General features: G+C 40.2%; 1 protein-coding gene and 1 pseudogene across 13 annotated transcripts in view; both read left to right on the top strand.

The window, feature by feature from the left end:
• MAGI2 (membrane associated guanylate kinase, WW and PDZ domain containing 2) overlaps positions 1–20,911 on the top strand; it is a 1,587,879-nt gene that overhangs the window by 631,331 nt on the left and 935,637 nt on the right. The window lies entirely within an intron of this gene.
• LOC149127539 (developmental pluripotency-associated protein 4 pseudogene) lies at positions 5,667–7,080 on the top strand (annotated as a pseudogene).

Raw genomic sequence — 20,911 nt, 5'->3', positions numbered from 1 at the left:
TTCTGCACCCACATGGGAGACCTGGAAGAAACTCCTTGCTCCTGGCTTTGCCCTGGACAAGCCCTTGCCAATGGGGACATTTGAGAAGTAAACTAGCAGCTGGAAGACTTTGCTCTGCATCTCTCCTCTCTCTCTGTAACTCTGCTTTTCAAGTAAAAGAAATAAATCTTTTTTAAAAAAAAGTTTCCCTCATTGCTTTCCTCGCCCCTCACTAGTGTATAGCTCCTCTGTGTTGCTGTCAAGTGATCATTACCCATAGTCTCTCCTGACCATATTAATTTGTGTTTGGAGAAAGCCTACATCTCTCTGGACCTTTGTGTCTCCTCTGTAATATGAAGAGTTGGAAATGGAGTTGCCTGAATTTCCTCCTAAAAATCTATATCTATATGATTCTCTTGTCCCAGAACGATGTCACTTCTATGTCTCCAGCAGTGACCTCATGGTCAGGGACATTTCTTCATAACTAAATGCTATTCCCCTCCTTGTCTCATCCATCAGAGCGCTTGCCTTTAAATGAGCTGTAGCTTCCCCTTGCTATCTTTCCAGTCAATTTCATCCCTTTAAATCTCAGTGAAGCCTTGTGTTAAATTTCTGTACTTGTGTTAAAATTTCAAGGCCATTTCTTTATCATCCATTTCTGCCTATTCCTTTATAAACATTTGAGTCTACATCCATCTTCCTAATTGATTCCTTCTAGAAGAACTGAATATCAGCAGCCACCCCTTCTGTTCTGGCCCGTCAATAGATATCAGTTCCAGCTATGTGTTCTTCCTCAGTCCTTTGACTTTCCGTTCAAAGTCCATTGACTTAGAGTCTTCACAAAACCTTCTTAATCTTATACTAGAGCTTGTCTGGTGCCCTTAATTTTGGTGTCCTGAGCCTAAGCACAAACGTTGTCCTCTCTTTCTGTTCCATGGAACTGATCCTTCAAATCCCATATCTTCTCTCCTTTTCAAGTTATGTATTTCAACTGACAGAAGAGATTAATTTAGATATACTGTTCTCTGGACTTCGGGTTTCAACCCAGAAGTGGGAGAGACAGGAGCCCAGAGTTACACTCGTGTGGGATATTCAATGAAAGCGTCTGACTCTCATGACTGTTTTGGGCCTTCCTTAAAGATGGTCTAAGTGTCTTATTAATTAAAGACGGTTTTTCTAAGTTAAGTCTCGGTTGTATGTTCCTGGGACATTAAAGAAGTTTCCTTTGTACTAAGTCACAGGAGAGTTAACTTTGCTCCAAACTGTTTCTGCAACTCTGTCTCACTGCCCCTTCTCTGCTTTTGTCATTTTCAACGAAACTTAAACTTCCATTAAAAATTTAAAAAGTACTAAGGAAAAAATTGAACTATAAGCATCTATCTTCAGAGGACAAAAGGCAATGAAAGTTAAGGAAATAAGATGTGTTTAGTATCTTACTTTATGACAACCAAAGATTACAGGAGAGCAAAATGAAAATGAAGTCAGGTATTTTTATGAAAATTGGTAAAAATTTTACATGTGAATTCCAACCTGTTATTAAAATTTTCTGAGCCAGACAGAAAATTGAATGCAGACAAGCACAGCAGTCAGTGACAGTGACATTTCCTGACAGAGCAATTCTTTGCATATCAGCGGCACTAATTATATCCAATCTGACAGCAGCAGTTTAACCCATTCACCAGAGGAACGTGCTTCTTACAAGATCGGTGATCTAAGCATTTTCCTGAATGCCAATCTAGTCTGGCAATGTGTGTTTAAAGTGCACAATTCATGTTCAATGGCTAGTGCACAAACGATCAACATGACTTCCCATCAGCGCTCCAAAATGCTGTGTGTGTGTGCGTGTGTAAGTGAACGTATGAATTTTCATTTGGAAGCCGCATATTAAACCACAGTAGATATTTCTCCAAACACATTAAAATTTTGTTGTAAGGATAAGTCTGTTTCACTAAAGGCAGTACTTTCTAATGCCAGCCATGGCATGTGCCACCACAAATTGGTAATTTCTTAAGGATTTATTTTATTTATTTGAAAGACAGAGTTACAGAGAGAGAGAGGGAAAGACATACAGAAAAGGAAAGATCCTCCATTGCCTGGTTCATTCCCCAAATGGCCACAACAGCCAGGGTTGGGGCCAGGCCAAAGCCAGGAGCCTGGAACTCCATAGGTTCTCCTATGTGGGTGGAAGGGGTCCAAGTACTATGTATCATCTTCTGCTGCTTTCCCAGGTGCATTAGCAGGGAGATGCATTGGAAGTAGAGCATCCTGGACTGGAACTAGGGCTCATATGGGAAGACAGCAGCTTAACCTGTTGTACCACAACACCAGCCTCCCCCTCTAAAAAAATGGTAATTCTTATTGACAATCTCATGCCTATAGGACATAAAGCCAAGTAAATTACTCAGGCAAAAATATTTTTTTGTAACTGAAAACATGTAGATTGGGTGTTTAAAATCATTCAATCAGAAGTTTAACTTTTACTTTTTACAGCTCATTCCTATCAAATGAACACTGTACTGCACCCTGCACCCATCCCTTAGCTGCACAATAACACCTCCCAGGAATCAAAGCTTAGGTTCAATGACTATGAAGAGGACAGGTTCCTGGGCCGGCCTTGTGGCACAGCAAGTTAAGGTACCACTTGGGATGCCTGTATCCCATATCAGAGCACTGGTTCCAGTCCTGTTTTCTACCCATTTCCAATGATCCAGCTTCCTGCTGATGCACCCTGCGAGGTGGCCCCTGCCATCCATGTGGGAGGCCCAGATGGAATTCCATGCTTCTGGCTTCAAACAGGTGGAAGGAAAAACTTTCTCGCTTTGTCTTTCTCTCTCTCTCCTCTCTCCCCCACTTCCCTATCTAGCTCTGCCTTTCAAGTAAATGAAAACAAATAAACTTGTTTTTTTAAAAAAGAGTAAGAATCCAAATATTCAGATCTGCCTCAGAGGTAGAACAAATTAAAAGGGAGCATAACAGGCACATTTTGCTTTGAAGATGAAAGTAGACAAACAGGAAACACTTGGCTAGTATTGTGAAGCAGTGAGTTAAACTGCAGCTTGCAACTCTAGCATCCTGTATCTGAGCACTGGTTTGTGTCCCAGTTGTTTCACTTACAATCCAGTTCCCTACCAATGCACCTGGGAAAGCAGCAGAAGATGGCTCAAGAGGTTGGACCCCTGCCACCCATGTGGGAGATTAGAATGTAGTTCCAGGCCCTTGGCTTTGGCCTGGCCGAACACTGGCTGTTGCAGAAACTTAGGGAATGAACCAATGGATAGATAATCAATCTCTCTCTCTCTCTTTCTCTCTCTCTCTTTCCTTTTCAAATGAAATAAATAAATGTTTAAAAAAAAAAAACAGGAAAACACTTGACTTGCAAGGGTTGTGCTTAATGAAATGCTCAACAAAAGTGCTGTGCAGTCTCTATCAGTTCAAAGAGCAACCTCTCTAAGACCTAGTGGATCTGATGGTCATTTGTGAGCAAAGGGCAAAGCTTAAATAAGCAACAGGCAGAGAGTGGCGTGCCAAATTTGGAGGACAGAAATCAGAGCAGACTTCCTTCTCAAGCTTCTCTTTCCCATTTGTTCTGCCTAATTTACACCCACTAAAGGAACAAAATAGAGCACACTTAAAGAGGAAGCGACATTCTCATGTTATGAGTGGTTTTATTAATTACATTCCTTATAGCCACTTCTACAGGAGTTTATTTGGATCCACATGAAGATCTTTTGTCTAAACCTTTGATTAGGCTAAGTTTCAAATACTCTAGATTTCTGATTATAAATTGTAATTGGTCTGTTCCTTTTAGCATTGTTCATATTTTCTGAAAAAGTTGATAAGTGTTTTAAAATAGCTCTTGCTCAATATTGCCTTTTTGTCCTCAGCTTCAGCATATTAAAATAACTTTATTATTCCAAGTGCCATTTAGTAAAGTTTTGCATTCTTTTATAGTTTTTGTGACATAAAGGGGAACAGGAGATGTGGCACTTAGCAAAATAATTCTATTAGTCTCACATGGCAATGGACCATAGTAAAATTGACACCTTTTCCTGCATTAAATGATTACATAAACACTGAACACTATTAATTTCCTTAATGTATCTTCCATCAGGGTCAGTTAGGAACATCAAATTAACTCTATGACTAGGATAGCATGATTTGTGACTGGAGGGACAGAAGGCTCACAAGGAAGTGGGAAGAGGGTGACAAAGCTGAGGCCCCTCAATTGTAGATGTCCATCATCCAACATAATAAGCAACTAGGTAAACGTCCCTGAGCAAACTCCGTACTCTGTTGGGCACAGGAGATGTGCAGGGCCCTTAGGGAATTCATAGTCATAAAAGACTTGGATGAGCATCTAGAAAATCTTTGCCAAACACTGGAAAGGCAAATTGTTGCCATCTAAGTTTTCATTGTCTTTAGTAAGGGCTAGGAGACCTTGAAGTCCATGTTGTAGCATTTGGAAGTTAATATGTGGGATTCCCCTCAATTGATGTAATCGGTCTTTATAAAGAAATTATAGTCAGAGAGGCAGGAGTGCACTCAAGAAAAGGCTTTTCTCAAGAAACATACAAGTTCAGGAGCAGAGACCACAAGTATGAATGTACACAATGAACTTCATGAGTGGGGATTTAACCTAGCAATTAAAATGCTCATGTCTCATATTGCAATACTTGGTTTGATTCTTATCTCTAGCTCCTGACTCCTAACTTCCTGCCATGTAGACCCTGGGAGGAAGCAAAGATGACTCAACTGTTTGGGTTCCTGCCACTATGTGGGAGACCTGGATTGAGTTCCCAGCTCCAGATTTCAGCCCCAACCCAGCCCCAGCCATTGTGGGCATTTGAAGAGTGACTCTGGAGACAGAAGCTGTCTCTGTCTCTGTTGTTCTTTCTGTACCTCTCAAATAAACCAATTAATTGATTAGATTAACTTTGAGCGTAAAGACTGTTTTAGCATAGGCAGTGATACATGTGGCGCCAGGAAATCATAGTAGAATCCTAGAGGCCTATTACTAATATTTCCATCCTCTTCTGTTCGATTTTAATGTGAATTTTTCTTTTATGTACATTTGGTTTAATTGATAATATGTATTAGTACATTAATCAATAAAGAAAGAGCTTACTTCCAATTCAATGCTTCTGTTGAAAATGATAAATAATATCTGTGCATTCTAAGAATAAACACAGATCAATTTTACAATAAAATGGTAAGTGAAGCTTCAAAATAGGTGAGTGGGGAATTAAAGAACAATACTATTTTATTATTAAGAACAAGCCTGATGTGGTGACCAAAATAATTCACAATATGTGGTGACATTTTATAGTATTCAAAGCCTACTTTCTCATATATTCTCCTATTTTATCCTTAAAACAACCTTGTGAAAATGCCATGGAAATTACCATTATTTTTATTCTCTGCAAAAAAAAATAAAAGTGGCCAGAGTTTGAGATGTATGGCTGCTGAGCGGTAGGCTGAGGATTAAGAGCCAGTGTACATCAGCTCTTCTAGAAAGTAATCTAAGTTGGTTGTGGTTATCTGCATGTGTGACAGTATGGGAGGAATTACATATAGAAATTTTAAGAGATACATTAAAATAATAAGGGGTAAGTGCAGGCGAATATTCAAGGGGAAAAAAGCCAGAAAACTCATATGTATTTTGTAAAAATTTAAAGGAAACCGATCAACTTCATTTGTCTTCCAAGTATGGAGAATTCTAGAGGCAAGGAGAGAACCGCCACAGGATGGTCGAGGGAAGAAGAACAGTGGGCATTAACTCAACCAAGCACATCTTTACCAAGAACATCAGAAAAGGAGGGGAACAAACGAAAAAGATCTATGAAAGATGATAAAGTTGCCTGTCCTAAGGAAAGGGGACAGTGTGATGGCAACCCAAAACCTCGGAAGAAGGTACCAATTCCTCCGTTACCTGTAGATCTGCCAGCCATCGACCTGGTTCACAGAGACATTTTGCGGGCCTGGGGTCAAAAGCTGAGGTTAAGCACTAAAGGCCCGAAAATAGGTCTGTATAAGCGACTATGTGAATATGCTTACCCACACCAGAAGCCTTCTTTACAGACTATTCCCAACACAACAAAGGAGGTCAAGATCAAAACATCCTTACAAATAAAATCAAAGGTGGGCAAAGAGGAAACATCCCAGGAAAGTGCTAAGAAAACAGTGTGTTCCGCGGGGACCGATTCCATGGGGACCGACCCCCCTGAAGTGGCTGCTCCACTCCAGGAGGGCGTACCTGTGCTCCTGGAGGACGTGAATACAGTTGAGGTGACACCTTCTGCCCCAGAGGCTGTACTGGCCTCTTGGGCCAGAATTGTCGCTGGTGCTGGGAAGAGGAAGGCAGTGGAAACACCCCCAGAGGCCTCCAGTGACAGATGGTGTGTGGTCCATGGGAAAAGTCTCCCTGCAAACACACAGGTTGGGTTCAGCTGCAGTTTCATGCAGGACAAGCCTGGGTTCCTGAGAAGAAAAAAGGAAGAGTGAGTACACTCTTCTTGCTTCCTGCAAGTAATTTCCCACCCCCATACCTGGAGGACAATATGCTGTGCCCCGAGTGTGTCCACAGGAATAAAATCTTATCAAAAAGCCTTCAATGGGACTAGAATATCAGGATTTAAAGGACATTTACAGCTTCTGCTTCCTTCTTTGACATCATCTAAGTTCTGGAGGAGTAGGGAGCCTGCGGAACCATAGCCATGACTGATGTTGATGTAAATTCAAGGCCCATCCCCTCACAGACCTACCTCATCAAGAACTACTGGTCACGTCACTACAAGCAACTTTGCAAAGGTACCTCTTGGGTCACCAACACCCTCAACAGGGGCATCTCTGAGTCCATTGTGATGGTTGTGAGCATCAAGCACCCGGAGATCATCCTGCACTTCCTGCTATCATGGGAAGACAAGACTGTGTCCCTGTGTGTTTGTGTACTCCACACAGGCCTGTGGCGTCTCCCATCTTGTGGTTCTTTTCTCTGTCACCAGCAAAGGAGGTTCATAGCTGAAGCAGTGGTTTCCTGTCCATTCAGCAAATAGCCCATGAGCGCATATAGGCTCTGGAGCTAAACCTGTTGCCTCTTCTGTAATTCTGCCTACTGAGATTGTGCGTCATATTGTCTGGGTTAGCATGCAGCATTACTCAACTGCTTTCCGTTAGAGAGCTAAATCCAGCTTGTAGATTTTGTTTTGTTTCACAGGATTGTTTATCCCCTTCAGCCTCTTCACCCTCTCTTTCTGTGAGAAATAGTGCCTAGAACAGACAGGGGCCAAGTGGTGACATCACTCAAAGGCAAGAAGAGCCGAAAGAACCGAGTCAGGATCAGGACAGAGATCTCTTTCTAGCTTTCACCTGCCAACTTCCTACTATGTGTCAGGTATGATGACAGTAAACAATGGCCACTGTGAAAAAAAAAATTTAAAGGAAACCTCTACTTCCAGCTGTGTTTAAGGGAAAATCATCAAAAACAATAAACAGTCAAGCAAAGAGGTAGATACACCCTTATTGCTAAGCCGAATGGTTTTCAGACCTGGACACGAGAGTCTCAGGGGGTCTGCATCTCTGCCTGGAGCCCATGCCTCCTCCTTCTGCTCATGTTCCAGAATTCCTGACCAGACGGCTCCAGTCACATCTGAGAACTTGCTCAATCCTCTTGCTTAGATTTAGTGTCCCTAGTCCCTAGGGTGGCTTGTTGGACATAGGAGCAGGGAAGAACGCGTGGATCATGGATGTGTGTGTTGAGATATACATATGTGAGGGAAGGTACAGACAAATAAAGGGAAGTGGGTATTTAACCTTGTGGAAACCAAATTTCTAAATCTGACCTTGGCATTTCAGGACATTTTAAAGGTATATTTATGAAGGTAGGAGGATTAAGACAATATGATAGCAGTCTTTTTTTTAAAGATTTATTTATTTATTTGAAAGTCAGAGATACAGAGAGACAGAGAGAGAGAGAGAGAGAGAGGACTTCTATCTGCTGGTTCACTCCCAAAATGGCCGAAATGGACAGAGCTGGGCTTATCCAAAGCCAGGAGCCAGGAGCTTCTTCGGGGTCTCCCACATGGATGCAAGATCCCAAGGATTTGGACCATATTCTACTGCTTTCCCAGGCCATAGCAGAGAGCTGGATTGGAAGTGGAGCAGCCGGTACTCAAACTGACACCCATATGGGATGCTGGCACTGCAGGAGGTGGCTTTACCCACTATGCCACAACTCTGGCCCCACAGTAGCAGTCTTTCCACTACACATAATGTTTAGGTGTTGAATAATGTGATAAGTAAGCATCGCTCCAAATGTAATCTTGCAATTCAGCAATGTTGGGGAACACCTAATCCAAAAGAATCAACATTAAAATAAAGATTATTAAATAAGCAGGCTTGAATCTTGAGTGTTCAAACTAAATCCAAGTCTCCAAGCTCAAATATCTCTGGTATTTCAACTTAGAGATGTGATTGTGATTGCTTAAACTAATACTTATTATTTTTTAAGAATCATGTTAAGAAAGAGATGTCAGGAGAGTGGATCTGGGTAAAGGGGTTTGTGATTTCAAATAAGAAAATAAAGTGAATGTCAAAAACTCTAGATGGTTTCTCATCTCTGGAGAGATTATTGATGGAACTTTGGAGTCCTTAGAAAATAAATCAATAGCCAACAATGGTTAGCTAGTGTTCTGAGGAAAGTTATAAAAAATGAAATTAATTGTCTTTTATTTTAGAACTTGCTGGTGGTTCATTTAATCTAAATATGCCCAGGTAGTTAGAACAGTTTCTCATGATATTCTGTCATGGATTAATGGAAAAGTACATGATGATAATACAGATAAGAGGATTTGTATCTGTTCAAACAGTCCAACTATTGAGTTCATTAATACTGGGCCATTGAACTCCAGGATTTAATCTGAGCTACATTTTAATGGCAGCATATAAGGAAAGAAAAGATTGTACATGACAAGTTTATGGTTGACCTCAAACTGATACTAACTATCCAATCAGTTTTCTGATGGAAGTCTAACAAGAAGCCTGGAACACTGTACTGAATGTGCAAAAATGAAGTTGAACCAGACATAGTCTGGGCTTAAAATAGAAGCTCTATACATGCAATTCAGTAGATGATAGCCACTTCCTTCTGTTTATTACCCATCTAAATGCATTTGGATTGTCTTTATTTTCTAAATGAAGAAAAGTATGGGTTTTCACTCTTTTTTTAATTTATTTATTTGAAAGTCAGAGTTAGAGAGAGGGAGGGAAAGAGAGAGAGAGCTTCCATCTGCTGGTTTACTCTCCAGTTAGCCACAATGGCCAGGGCTGGACCAGATCAAACCCAGGAGCCGGAAACTTCATCCAGGTCTCCTACGTGGCTGGAGGGGACCCAAACACTAGGGTCATCTTTCGCTACTTTTCCCAGGCTGTTAGCCTGGAGCTGGATCAAAAGTTGAATAGCCAGGACATAAACTGGTGCCCATATGAGATGCAGGTTTTGCAGGTGGCTGCTTTACCCATTATGCCACAATGCTGGCCCCAGTTTTCCACTTGTTCCTGAAGTAGCAATGCTACACAGCAGGACATAATAGCATCTCTCCACTACCTGCCTCACAGGGCAAGGCCTGAGTCCTCCAGAGGCATTGGAGGAAGAACAACAGCTGGAAGAGCCTTTATTTTTCCTTTGTGATTATAAAAATGGTACAAGCTGATAAGGAACAATATTCGAAACAATAAAGTTAGGTACAAAGAATAAAGCAAAAGAAATTCCTGCATCATCTTTACACAGAGATGCCCACTGCTTATGTTGACTGGCATTCTGGATGTCATCCTGTGTATGTGAAATGACACGATCCTAGTGTGCCTTCTGTGCAGGGAGAACACACCTAGGAACACGTAGAACTGCCTTTGTGAAACTAGTACAGGTGGGTTCACTTTGGTCCATAGAGCCTGAGTTTATTAAGCAGAAGGACAAATAGACTCTACACTTCTGCATCAAACACGGTGGGTCCTGCGCAGTCTGCAAAAGAGTCATAGCAGGAAACTGCATTTTCTTGGAAGGAGGCCATGTCAGAGGGAGGCTTCACCCAGAAACCTTGAGGGCAGCAGCCTGCCAGCCTGCGTGGGATCAAGGAGGCCTGAGTGGGATCAAGGAGATTTATCCCAAGTCACCAAGTCAGAAGGCAAACACTGTTTTGCTTTGTTGTTGTTTTAAAAATTCTTCGTTTACTTATTTATAAAAAGGTAGAGGGATAGAGAAAGACATACAGAGTTCCCATTTGCTGGTTCACTCCTCTCAGTGCTTGCGATGGCTCAGGCTAGGAGTGGCCAAAGCCAAGAGCTAAGAACTCAATCTAGGTCTCCCATGTGGATGGCAAGGACCCAAACACTTGAGCCATCACCTGTTGCTTCCTAGGTTCTGCATTAACAAGAAGCTAAAGCCAGGAACAATAGCTTGGAATCAAATCCGGGTACTCTGAAATAGAATGTGAACATCTTAACTGCTAGGCTAAATGCCTACCACCACAAGACTAAACTCTTGTAGCTAAAGTCCTGTATGCCTATTGGAGTAGAGATGTTTACATATTGAATATGAACTTTAATGTTACTTGTAACCAGAAGCTAGTGGGATGTGGTGTATTTTGGTTTCATCAAAGAGCTTACTCTGGTTTCAACTCTAGTGAGTATCATTTTGCCTGAGTAAATTAGAATGGACCATGTGTACATTGCAAAATCTTTTTGTTTATTTTTGGCCTGAAGTTTAAAATTCTGATGGGAAATAGCACTTCTGAAGGGACTGGGAAGATAGATATGAGGAAGTTGTACTCTGAGGAGCAGGAGGACATCCAAGGGCCTCTCCTACTGCTCCAGGCAACTGATGGCCAAGTCTCCAGACAGAAAAGCCAACCAAAAAGAAGGAATCAAAGGGCATATGCCTCACAGTACAGTAGGGCTGCACTCCTCTCCTGGAGGGCCTCTAGACCCTACTCATGGGGCGTGCCAGGGACTCCATCTTGCACACACCTTAGGATGTGAGGAGAGAGCACCATAGTAGAAAAGCAAACCAGCAAACCCTGGGCCTCCCGACTCATCAGATGTCATCCTTCACAGTAAAAAGATCACTGGCATAATCTTTATACTATCCTCTTATTTTCTTTTTTAAAATTATTTTTAAAGCATTGAGAAACATGTAAACACTGTACATATTTTTGGAGTATTCCATGATTTTTTTAGATTTATAGAACTGGTAATGTCCAATGAACTTAAATATTTATCTCATAGCATTTCGCATTTACTTACAGTGAAAACACTCAAAATCTCATCTTATTTTTTTCTCAATAGAGAAATACACAGTACATGAACACCATCTATAGTCACCCTACCATGCAATATAACCCCAGAACTGCTGACTCCTATCTTATCCAGTACCCATCAATCCTCCTGATCTCCTCCTTCCCTCCCCAGCTTCTGGTAACTATCACTATACTTGCAACTTCTTTGAGATACCCTTTTTTCAAACCCCATATATGAATTAGGTCATGTAATACTTCTCTTTCTGTGCAAGGTTATTGTTTTTAACTTTTATTTAATAAATATAAATTTCCAAAGTACAGCTTTAGGATCACACTGGCTTTTTCGTCCATAACTTCCCTCCCACCTGCAACTATCCCATTCACATTAAGTTTCATTTTCAATTATCTTTATATAGAGAAGATCAATTTAGTATATACTAAGCAAAGATTTCAACAGTTTTCACTGACACAGAAACACAAAGTGTAAAGTACTGTTTGAGTATTAGTTATACTGTTAATTCACATCGTACAACACATTAAGGACAGAGATCCTACATGGGGAGTAAGTGCACAATGACTCTCGTTTTTGATTTGACAATTGACACTCTGGTTTATGGCATCAGTAATCACCCTAGGCTCTTGTCATGAGCTGCCAAGGCTATGGAAGACTCTTGAGTTCACCAACTCCAATCTTATTTAGACAAGGCCATAGTCAAAGTGGAAGTTCTCTCCTCCCTTCAGAGAAAGGTACCTCCTTCTTTGATGGCCTGTTCTTTCCACTGGGATCTCACTCACAGAGATCTTTCATTTAGGTCATTTTTTTGCCACAGTTCTTGGTTTTCCATGCCTGAAATACTCTAATGGGCTCTTCAGCCAGATCCGAATGCCTTAAGGGCTGATTCTGAGGCCAGAGTGTTGTTTAGGACATCTGCCGTTCTATGAGTCTGCTATGTATCCCACTTCCCGTGTTGGATCGTTCTCTCCTTTGTAATTCTATCAGTTAGTATTTGCAGACACTAGTCATGTTTATGTGATCTCTTTGACTCTTAATCCTATCATTATGATCAATTATGAACTGAAACTGATCAATTGGACTAGTGAGATGGCATTGGTACATGCCACCTTGATGGGAATGAATTGGAATCCCCTGGCACATTTCTAACTCTACCGTTTGGGGCAAGTCCGATTGAGCATGTGCCGAACTGTACATCTCCTCCCTCTCTTATTTGCACTCTTATATTTAACAGTGATCACTTTTCAGTTAAATTTAAACACCTAAGAATAAATGTGTGTTAATTAAAGATTCAGCCAATAGTATTAAGTAGAACAAAAAAAAAATACTAAAACGGAGAAAGTAGTAAGTTGTTCCTCGACATTCAGGACAAGGGTTGATCAAGTCATTGTTTCTCATATGTCCATTTCACTTCAACAGGTTTCCTTTTTGATGCTTGGTTAGTTGTCACCGATCAGGGAGAACATATGATATTTGTCCCTTTGGGACTGGCTTAATTCACTCAGCATGATGTGTTCCAGATTCCTCCATTTTGTTGCAAATGACCAGATTTCATTTTTTTTGACTGCTGTATAGTATTCTATAGATATGTATCCCATAATTTCTTTATCCAGTCTACTGTTGATGGGCATTTATGTTGATTCCAGTTCTTAGCTATTGTGAATTGAGCTGCAATAAACATTGAGGTGCAGAAAGCTCTTTTATTTGCAAAATTAATTTCCATTTGGGTAGATTCCAAGGAGTGAGATGGCTGGGTTGTATGGTAGGGTTATATTCAAGTTTGTGAAGAATCTCCAGACTGACTTCCATAGTGGCTTGACCAGTTTGCATTCCCACCAACAGTGGGTTAGTGTCCCTTTTTCCCCACATCCTCGCCAGCATCTGTTGTTGGTAGATTTCTGAATGTGAGCCATTCTAACCGGGGTGAGGTGAAACCTCATTGTGGTTTTGATTTGCATTTCCCTGATTGCTAGTGATCCTGAACATTTTTTCATGTGTCTGTTGGCCATTTGGATTTCCTCTTTTGAAAAATGTCTGTTTTGAGGTCCTTGGCCCATCTCTTAAGTGGGTTGTTTGTTTTGTTGTTTTGGAGTTTCTTGATCTCTTTGTAGATTCTGATTTTTAATCCTTTATCTGTGCATAGTTTGCAAATATTTTTTCCCATTCTGTTGGTTGCCTCTTCACTTTCCTGACTGTTTCTTTTGCAGTACAGAAACTTCTCAATTTGATGTAATCCCAAATGTTAATTTTTGCTTTGACTGCCTGTGCCTCCAGGCTCTTTTCCAAGAAGTCTCTGCCTGTGCCTATATCTTGCAGAGTTTCTCCAATGTTCTCTAATAATTTGATGGTGTCAGGTCATAGATTTAGATCTTTAATCCATGGTGAGTGGATATTTGTGTAAGGTGTAAAGTAGGGGTCTTGCCTCATGCTTCTGCACGTGGAAATCCAGTTTTCCCAGCACCATTTGTTGAATAGACTGTCCTTGCTCCAGGAATTGGTTTTGGATCCTTGATCAAATGTATGTTGGCTGTAGATGTTTGGATTGATTTCTGGTGTTTCTGTTCTGTTCCATTGGTCTATCCATCTGTTTCTGTACCAGTACCTTGCTGTTTTGATTATAACTGCCCTGTAGTATGTCCTGAAATCTGTCATTGTGCAAAGTTATTTTACTTAGAATAATGACATCCATTCCTATCCACGTTGTTGCAAACAGCAAGATTGCATTCTTTTTTCATGGCTGAGTACTATTTTGTTGTGTATATCTATCACATTTTTTATTCATTCATCTGTGGGGAGACACTTAAGCAGTTTCTATTTCTTGGCTATTGTGAACAGTGCTGCACTAAACATGGGAGTGCAGATGTCTCTTCAACAGTCTGATTTCGTTTCCCTTGGGTAAATACCCAGGAATGGGATAGTGGGACCATATGGTAGTTCAGCTTTTTAAATTTTTGAGGAACGTCCACATTGTTTTCCACAATGACTTGTACTAATTTACATTCCAACCAACCGTGTACAAGGATTCTCTTTTGTACACATCCTCATAACACTTGCTATTATTTATCTTTTTATAATAGTCAGTCTTACTGGAGTGAGGTGACATCTCATTATTGTTTTGGTGTGCATTTACCTGATGATTAGTGATGTTGGGTAACTGTATGCCTTATTTTGAGAAATGTCTGTTTAGAGCTACTGCCCATTTTTAAACTGTATTATTTGGTGTTTGCTATTGAGTCGTTTGAGTTCCTTATATATTCTGGTTATTAACTCCTTCTCAGGTATATAAATTACAAATATTTTCTACTCTTCTGTAGGTTGTATTTTTCATACCATTGGTTGCTTTCTTTGTTGTGTAGGATTTCTTTAGTTTGGTGAAATCTCTCTGTTTTTGCTTTTCTTCCCTGTGTTTTTGGGGTTATGAGCTAGAAAATCTTTGCCTACTCCAATTTCCTGTAGTGTTTTCCCTGTCTTTCTTCTAATAATTTCAAAATTCTAGGTCTTACATTTATACATTTAATCCATTTTGAGCTAATTTTTTGCGTGTTGTAGAATATAGGAGTCTAATTTTATTCTTCTGCATGCTAGTATCCAATTCTCTCAAAATCAGACACTGAAAAGAGTATTCTTTTTCCAGTGCATGTTCTTAGCACTTTAGACAAATATCTGTTGGCTTCTGGCTGTGTTTTACTATTTTGAAGCTAAAAATCTAATTTTCAATAGAGAATATATATATATATATATATACACACACACACACACTCAAATCCTTGAGGCTAAAATCTAATTATATAGAAGTGTAATATACTCTATATGTGTATATGTGCATGTATATATTAGAATATTGTTTTTACTGGAGTTTTGGATTTTGACTAAATGTTTATTCAAATTAAAGCACAAATTCAACTTATTCAACACAGAAACGCAATTTTTTAATTGAAGTTTGAAAATAATTTTAGTAATTTAATTTTTTCATTAGACTAAACTTCTGGACAAATTGTTCACTTAAGTCTATACTCATATTCTAAATCTTTAAAATGTTTCATTGGAAAATTCAGCTATATTTGGCTTCCTTTTTTTGAAAGTTGATATTAAAATAAGGGAGTGCTTTTCATAATTTTGGGGGAGAAAAGGAATGAAGTTAAAACTTAGAACTCACCATTTCCTCCTGCCTTAAATTTTTAATTGAATTTGAAGTTCCTATAAAGCTGGCTCTTTTGAAAAGTGTGTAGAGTTTTTGCTTTATCCCTGGTGTTACTTCGCTGTAAAAATCACCAACAGAAGGGAGAATGACCCATTCTCCCTATGTGTTATGGATATGGATGGTTTTCTTTGGAAAAATGGAAGGTTATTGCGTCTGTTGAGTCTACGGAATAGATTCTACCGAGCAATGAAACTCATTTTCAGTAGCTTAGAATTGGAAACAGAATTATTGCCAAGATATTTGTTAGGTCTTTACAAGTAAAACCAAGAATTATCTCAAATGAGACCAGGTGTGTGGATCTTTTCAGACCAAATGAGCACTGCAATGATTTGCCCATGATATTTCCCATGAGAATTCATGAATAGTCACTTCCTATTTTCAGTTTTTGAAAAGTTCACTTTGAAGCTTAGGATATAAGTCACATGGTTATAAAAGAAAATGACATTTTGTCTGATAAATTAATATTCCCCATAACAATATGGACTCATCATCCTTTTTCACTTTATGAAATCCAGATGCATGAAATGATGTTCTCTTGATGATTTACTTCTGCTCTTCTTGCGTATGTTAGCATGAAAGAATAAAGCATAAGACAGATAATGATATTTCAGAATAAACACTTAACTTTCATAAATAATTTCCCTTGCTTCATTCAAAGCACCATTTTGCTAGAGATAACTTATTTGAGTCATTTGCTTTAATCCTGAGTAAATGACTCATGCATTAGTAACAAATGGAAGTTGTAGCAGATCATGTGTGTAACTGTCCCTGAAAAAAAATGAGTTGTTCTAGCCTCAGATCCCTGGCCAGCAAAAACTATTACATTCTCCCATCAGCAGCCTTCCTATTCCTCCACTTCACCCAGCCCAAACAAAACAGGAAAGATTCACTCATTCACTCTTTTTTAAAAAACGCCATTTCTCTGTTTATAAAAAAGGAGAAACTTAGCAAACGTTTTAAAATAGCAACAAATATGCAAATAAAATCACGTCAACAACATTAATAAATGCAAAAAGAGAGGAAAGATGTTGGAGAGAAAGAAATTTGTTTTAACTGGGCATCTGCAGATAACAGACATGAGTATCGCTTTTCAAGGAATGATGTTAGAGACGAGTCAATTGCCTGATTTACATGGACGAAACCCAGACATAGGGAATTTAAATAATTTGCCCAAAGGTGAATGGCTATTCCACTCCAGGGCCACCTGAATCCTGTGCTGTGGCCACATTTCCATGTGGTTTTTCCTTACCAGACAGTTGGTTTGGATCCTTTTTGAATAATACAGAATGAGGCTTAGAGTAGTGGATTTGCTTCTGAATTCACCACTTTACATATGTACTTGTCATCCCAGCTTTAAGTGTCAGTCCTAACCATGACAGATTACGGTTGGTTCCTCCTACCACATCAAAGGCCTCACTTGAGGTAGAGATATTGGTTTAGATAAGTTTCTGATTTTATATTACCTGTTTATTAAAGATGATATTGGATTAAAATGCAGGGCAGGCATGAGCTTGGATAACTGGGTAAATGACTGTCCTTTGTTTCTCCTAAATTCACGTCCATCCTTCCCAGGGGACAACTATGGGAAGGTTTTCTCTGCCTGGTAAGTTAAGAGGGTGCATTATTGTGCTGACTAGAGCAGCATGGAAAAAAATGTTTTCACTCACGTGTAGTGCTCATACTATTTAGCCTCTTTTTGTCGTCGTTACTGTCTGTTTTGTTGTTCTAATACTAATTTCTTAATCCAGTGTTTCTCAAAGTATGGTTGTTGGGTCACCTGCATCAGAATCCTGCTGTTAATAATGGAACCTCTCTATAGTCATTTGTAAAATAATTAAAATGGTTTACATTGTGATTATTTAAGAGCTATTTTATTAAAATATATTCACTTCATTTGGAAATATTTCCTTCCATTTAACATGAGAGAATTTTAAAAGATCATTCCATTAATATTTTGCCCCTCCCAATATTTTCCTTTTCTTCCTTCTCTCTCTCTTCTCGCCCTCTTTCTCTTTTTTACTTTATTTCATCTTTTTTCCTCCCTTTCTGCATCCCTTCTTCCCTTCTTTCCTGCCTCCCTCCCTCCCTTCCTTCCTTTTGTTTTTTCCCTCCCTTCCTTCCGTTTTTTCCCTCCCTTCCTTCCTCCTTATTTTTCTAAGAGCTCATTCTAACTCAGCCCATAACTTTCTGTCAATGCTTTACATAGCACTGACCATGATCATATTGATGAAAGTGTAAGCTTTCGTTTTGTTTTTAATTGAGATCTTGACTTTTTAACTCATTTGAAGATGGTTTTGTGTTATTTCATTCATCCAATAAACAGTAATATCTGTTGTGTTTCTCTGCCTAGGATAAAATAGGATATATTGAGTTCTTTTTTTTAATGTTTTGTGGGAACAAAATAAGCCTAGTGATTAAGACACCTGCAGCCCATATCAGAGTTTATGGGTTCAATTCTCTTTTAATTAATTAGTTAATTTGAGAGGCAGAGTGAGAAAGGTAGTGGTGAGAGATCTTTCATCTGCTAGCTCACTTCCCAAATGGCCACAATGTCTGGGGCTGGGCCAGGCCAAAACCTGAAGCCAGAAACTCCATTCTGGTCTCCCACATGGGTGGCAGAGGCCCAAGTATGTGGGCTATCTTTTGCTGCTTTCCCAAGGAGCATTGGCAGGGAGCTGGATTTGAAGCAGAGCAGCCAGTACTCAAACTGCTGCTCTGATGTATAATGTCACCCTTGCAAGCAGGGGCTTAACTAACTGTGCCACATCAGCCACCTAGTTATACTGGGTTCTAGAACAGAGCTATGGACAAAAATATGAGGATCCAGAGGCCTACAAGGAATGAGAAAGATTTTCCTAAGGAATTTTATTGTAAGTCAACTATGATGGCTGTTTTCCATTCAACACAGTATTTTTCTACTTTCATAATATAAAATGGTCCCCTTATTATAGATGCAAAAATGGTTTGGATTCACTTATTTATGCTTTTTCATGAATATACACATTCTGAAACATATGTTTATGTATTTATTTATTTATTTGAAAGGTAGAGAGACAGAGAAAATAAAGAGAGGGAGAGACAGAGATCTTCCATCCACTGGTCCAGTCCCTACATGGCTGCAACAGCCAGGGTTGGGCTAGGTCAAAGCCAAAAGCCAGGAGCTTCTTCCAGGTCTCCCACATGGATGGCAGGGACCAAAGCACTTGTGACAGCTGCCTTTCTCAGGACATTAGCAGGAAGCTGGATCTGAAATGAAGCAGCTGGGACTTGAATCAGCACCCATAGGGGATGCCAGCATCACAGGCTGCATCTTTACCTGTTACACTGCAATGCCAGCCACGAATATACACATATTTAAAGATATGGTTATGTATTCATTTATTTGAAAGGCAAAGAGAGAGAAGACGGGGTGGGGGGAGAGAGAGAGAAAATCTTACTTTTGCTGATTCACTCTTCAAATGTCTATAACAGCCAAGAATGGGCCAGGCAGAAGCTAGGAGCCAGGAATCCAATCATGTCTCCCACACGGGTGGCAGCAAACCAAATATTTGGGACATTATTTGTTATCTACCAAGTGCATTATCAGGAAGCTAAGTTGGAAATGGAGATGGGACTAAATCCCAGGCACTTAACCCATATGGGATGCAGGCATCCCAATTGGTGGCTTAATTCACTGTGTCACAATGCCTACCCATATCCACATTACATATATACAAATTCTCAGTCTCTCTACCTATTGTAGAACAAAATTGCACATTAGTGACACTTGTCACTTATCCTGTGAAATACATTGTTTGTCTTTGACCAATGTTTCAAAATACATTAAATATATAATCTAAAGTTTGACTTAAAAATAAAGTGGATGGTGTTGGTTCTTCCCATTCTTCTAGGGTTTCCATGGGGCAAAATTAGGCAGACTTTTTAAATAAAAGGATATTATTAGATTTTTATCACAAATTTGTTTTTCTTTCACTAGATGCATCTAACAGTTTAATCCCTCAGGAAGTACTATGGATGAATTTTCAATGAGGCATCCAGCTGCTGAATATATTTCTACCTTGGTTGTTTTTTTGTTTTGTTTTGTTTTGTTTTGTTTTGACAGGCAGAGTGGACAGTGAGAGAGAGAGAGAGACAGAGAGAAAGGCCTTCCTTTGCCGTTGGTTCACCCTCCAATGACCGCTGCAGCCAGTGCGCTGCGGCCGGCGCACCGCGCTGATCCGAAGCCAGGAGCCAGGTGCTTCTCCTGGTCTCCCATGGGGTGCAGGGCCCAAGCACTTGGGCCATCCTCCACTGCACTCCCTGGCCACAGCAGAGAGCTGGCCTGGAAGAGGGGCAACCGGGACAGAATCCGTCATCCTGACCGGGAATAGAACCCGGTGTGCCAGTCCCACAGGCGGAGGATTAGCCTATTGAGCCGCGGCGCCAGCCTCTACCTTTTTTTGATAGAAACTTTAATTTGGAGACAGAGATAGAGACTGATCATCATACCACAGGGAGCTTTTTCTATCTCCTTAGCAGTGAACATGCTTTTCTTGCCGGAAGGTCTCACATCAGCTCTGCTTCCGTGGGTAACTCATTCACTGACATTGCATATGCCTGTTTTTCAGTCCTAGACCCCGAGCCCTCCATTGTGACTGCTTGCAGTGACCCACAGGTCCTGCAGAGAGGAATACAACCCTCTGACTTTGCTAATTATCCTGCTGTGACCACACCTGCTCTGCAATGGGTGCCATGCACAGAGAACAACCTCATCATAGGCAGCGGGTTGGAAAGTGCCTGGTCTGTGTAGAACAATCCAATCACTTTGGTGTTTCTTAAGAAAAGCATAGAAAGAGAAGAGGTAGAGGTCAGGTTCTATGCGGTTCTGAGCTCTGTACTAAGGAGTTTTGGATTCAATCCTCTAGTTCAAAGCAAAAGAAGACAAACAAAACCTAATACAGCATTCTGCGGAGGAGCTGCTGAAGCACAAGAATGCTAAGGTTGTGCTTGAAAGGGCTAACACGGTTTTTCCTTGAACATCCCAATAAAATGATTTGGAAATACACAGGAGCAAATGCCAGTATCAGCCCCTCCCCACCCTGTTTCTAAGGACGAAGCTTGTGTTGCCCTGATCCATTGTTGATCTAATATCCTGCTCCTGCTGAATTCATGACCTCTGCTGTGTATCTCACCTTCTAAAATGACTTTCCTTCTCCCTTGCCTTGCTTTGATCCTCCCTGGAAGCTGCTCAAATCCCAGGACACCAGTGTGTGGCTGACATTTACTGAAGGCTCAGAACACCCAACAGCTAATTCAAACAGCAACTTTGAATTGAATATTAGACCTCACTATTCTTAAAATCGATCAGTTTTGCTTTACAAGAATTTTCCACCTTCTTGAGATTGACTCTTAGTCCAGTCAAAACTTCTGTCTTTTCAAGTTGCCACACTC

Source organism: Oryctolagus cuniculus, chromosome 3 (genome assembly GCF_051225735.1).
Source record: "Oryctolagus cuniculus isolate XC-2025 breed Fujian yellow rabbit chromosome 3, ASM5122573v1, whole genome shotgun sequence".
NCBI lineage: Eukaryota > Metazoa > Chordata > Mammalia > Lagomorpha > Leporidae > Oryctolagus > Oryctolagus cuniculus.
This window is presented reverse-complemented; position numbering and strand designations above follow the sequence as displayed.